This window comes from Pinus tabuliformis, chromosome 7 (assembly GCF_031772625.1).
Source record: "Pinus tabuliformis cultivar Carrire ecotype Pingquan chromosome 7, CPIR1, whole genome shotgun sequence".
Lineage (NCBI taxonomy): Eukaryota > Viridiplantae > Streptophyta > Pinopsida > Pinales > Pinaceae > Pinus > Pinus tabuliformis.
Window position 1 is genome coordinate 1,958,140,177 of NC_142293.1, and position 3,775 is coordinate 1,958,143,951.

The 3,775-nt window shown below is 37.9% G+C and overlaps 1 pseudogene; it reads left to right on the forward strand.

Annotated features, from left to right (window-relative positions):
* Window positions 1–1,293, forward strand: LOC149256288 (nematode resistance protein-like HSPRO2 pseudogene; annotated as a pseudogene).
* Window positions 1,294–3,775: the final 2,482 nt, after the last annotated feature.

The following is a 3,775-nucleotide window of genomic DNA, read 5'->3' on the forward strand; positions in this document are numbered from 1 at the left end:
ATGACATCCTATTTTGCCTTTGTTGAAGAATCCATAGAGCCCTCCCCCATGGAGTGTGCGGGTTACGAGCAGTATGTGCATCTCCCCGAGCTCAGTGCCATGTGGAAATTCAAGGAATGGCCTGGTTGGTCTAGAGAGGGGTTGGTAAAGGCTGCCTTACAGTCATTGGAGATTACTTTTCAGTTTGTTTCGTTTGTCCTCTGTGACACAAGGACTTACATTGACAAAGAGGAATGGAAGAGAAGGCTTGAATCCTTAATTAGTTCCCAGATTGAGTTGATTTCAATGATTTGTGAAAATGACAAGCAGGTTCCCACTCTTCAGTTGTCAGTAAGTAGTGGTGTTCTCTCATGGAAAGTTTTCCATGAGGTATGGCAAAGACCTGGGGCTTTACCTGTGGTTAGCAGAACAAGTGAAGAGAGCTTACTTCCTCGTTTGGGTACATGGAAAAGCGCTGAAGCTATGGTTTCTAGAATATGGCTTGCCATTGAAGGCCATATGCAGAGGACTCCCTTCACTTTAGGTCTGGGGGAACCAAATATGTCAGGTAAGCCTCTTCTTCAATATGATAGAATCTGCAAGCCAAGATATTTGCACTCTTTAAAACAACATAAACAGTTCCATAATCTAGAAGATGCCAAACTTTGCAATGTCCTCCAGATCTTTGAGGCGTGGGTATTTGTAGGCCAAGAATTGTTACAGAGAGTATATGAAAGAATAGACTCTGGGGATTTCGTAGGAGCATCCACAGACTGTTGGATGGTTGAAAGGATGTGGAACATGCTCACAGAAATTGTGAATTTGCTTCTAGTGATGGACCCAGATGATTTCCTTTGCCTTAAACACCAGTTGGCAATTAGCAGCACTAGTACGCTTGCAGGTGCATATTGCCTTCGGTCTGCCCCCCTTAGAGACCTTACAAATGCATGCAAGGAACTAAGGCATCTGGTGCCCAAAGTCATCGGTGTTGAGGCTGATCCAAAGGGTGGACCAAGGCTCCAGGAGGCACTTATGCATTTGTTTCATTCACATGGACTTCGCTCACATAACACTTCAGGTGCTTACCATGTTGCAACAATAGATGTTCTGTTGGCCTTCCAGGCAATAGAAGCCACGGTGAAAAGGTTTTTCTTCTCATATCAGCAGCTAGTAGTAACAACCATGGGTAGCACTGAAATGAAGGGTCCATCATATATAGGTGCTTGTGATGCCCTACGTCATATATATTTTGAACCACCTTATTTCCCCAGTGTGGATGGTGCAAAGACATTTTTGGGTTACTATTGGCACTAAAAGTTACAACTATGGTGGATGGTACACTGGAAGATCTACAGACAAATCAAGTGAAATGTACAAGAGAAAGAATAGTGCCTTCAGTTTTTCAATGTATTACCCCAAATACATACATACACTTTTTACATTGACAGTTTTGAGTACTATACATAGAATTATATTGGATATAGGATTAGACTCATTTTTGTTCATCCCCATCAGTAGGACCAATCAATAGAACAGTGGTAGAAATTTGGGATTTTTTTTTTTTTCCCTCTCCAACGTGGATAGGATACTAAGGATTCATAGTGTGCAATTCCTCCTTCGTTAAATAGTGTAAAAGATTGTCCAAAATTAAAAAGGTAATTATTAAAATTATTAAATTTTACGAGTTGTTTCTTTTTTTAATTTTTTAATTCTTTACCTAAATTTTATGATGAGTTTAATGATATTTATATAATTCATTATAAATTTTAACATGAAATGTAGTTTAATGTTGTTATTTTTATATATTTTTTTAAGATTTTTTTATTCAGTGTGTGAAACTGAGATAATTATAATTTTAATTTGTTAAGTTTATTTAATGGAATGCATCATAATTTTTTTGATGCAATTTTTTTTTTTTTTTTTTTATCAGATTTTTTGTTTTTTAAGATTTTTTAATTCACTGTGTGAAATTGAGATAATTATAATTTTAGATTATTGAATTTATTTAATGGAATGTATCATAAAAAAATTAATGTATTAAATCTATATCATATTCAAGCTACATTCCTACCATAAATATCCACTCATTTCCAAAGTTTTGAGAAAAAATATTAGATAATGCAGTTCAGATTGACTAATAACATATAATTAGTATAGTTTTTTATCTCTACATTTATTTTACAAAGTACTCTGATACTTCTTCATACTCTACTTTAATTTTCTTGCACATGGCCTTGTGTTATTGCTTAAGATGTCATTTAATTTCACTGAATTTATGGTAAAGGTATAAATTTTGCCTTTAGTTTTAATTTTGAGTGATTTTGATTTGATTGCCTTAGATTTGTTAAATTTGATTTTTGATAAATAGTTTTACATGCTTGATTAATATAGGAAAAATACAAAAATTCTTTTGGAAACAAAGTTTGCTTTGGTAGCATTTGTAGTCTTTTGAAGAAAAAGGAAATTTCGTGAATAATTAGTGGTCATGAGTTGCATGTTTTGAAAAGATAAAGAAAATTGTTTCTTTGATTGTCTTTGTTAAGAAAGTTGTTTTCTATAAAATTTGCATTCTTCCAACTCTCTTAGCTAGGAGATTCATTGAAAAAGAAAAGTAGTGTAAATCATCTTAGGTGCATATTTGTAGTGGTTGAGAGTCGAGTCTACACACCACCAGTTTCATCTCCACTATCTTTTGTCTTAAGAAAACCATAAAATTAACGCTTAAAGTAAAATCAACTTAGTAACTTTTTATTTACTAGGGCTCTGAAACACCAATATAGATCAGGCTAGTGTCTTGGAGTAGCAGAGTAATAAACTCTCCAAGACAACAAAACCAAACAAGTAGCTTATCTTGTGATAGATTAAATCCAGCTGTTTCATTTATACTCTGGGAAAGCTCCTCTTAAAGGAGAAGCACGAGCTCGTGTCCGAACCAGTGAGGGGATCAATCCTCCCTCGTTGGGAACGACGCCAGACACGCACGTATTACAAACGGTAAACCTCGGATTAACCATTGTCGAGGAGCCAGGGGTCACTTGTCGGTAAACCTTGGATTATTATCAAGGAGCCGGCAAGGGGATTGAGCTTGATACTCTGCCCTTGCGTGCTGTCGGAGTGTAGACTGTTCCCCCAGGTATACTTGTTGTTGTTGGTAACCTTAGTGACCATAATCTTTAGGATTCTACCGAGGTGACGGTGGAGGGAGATCCCACTGTACCTGGAGCAGACGTCGGCTAGACTCACTTGGATTTTCCGGGGGGTTCACTTCACTCGAGACAGTTAAAGTGGAGGAACTTGTGCCGGTCTATTCATTAAGCAGGTTGCCGGGGTAACTGTTCCACCCGCCACTTCTGTACTGAATCCGGCGATGTTGGGTTTCATCTCCAACTAGCGCTTTCGGTCCGGAAGGCTACTGTTTGTGCTTGGTTTGATGCCCTAGATTCTTTAGGCGTGTGCTTCAAATTTGTTTGGTTCTTTAGAGACTTTAGGCAGTTTGCTTTGAGATTTTACTTTGTTTGCGTGTGCAGTAGTTAAAAGTCTTTAACTGTGGTGGAATTACCGAGACAGTCCCGTAGACTTCGGGGCCAGTCTCCTGAGATTGTTTCCGTGGCCGAATTGTTGAGGACATCCCGTAGAATTCGGGGTGAGGACACAAATTGCGTCTGGGGGGCAACCTCAAGGACAGTATATACCTGTGGTACAATACATTCCTCAAGGTCAACCCCAGCCTCAATATGTACCCCAAGGTCAACCCCAGTATCAGAGCCTTGTTTTGTTCATTTGTTATTAACCTTGG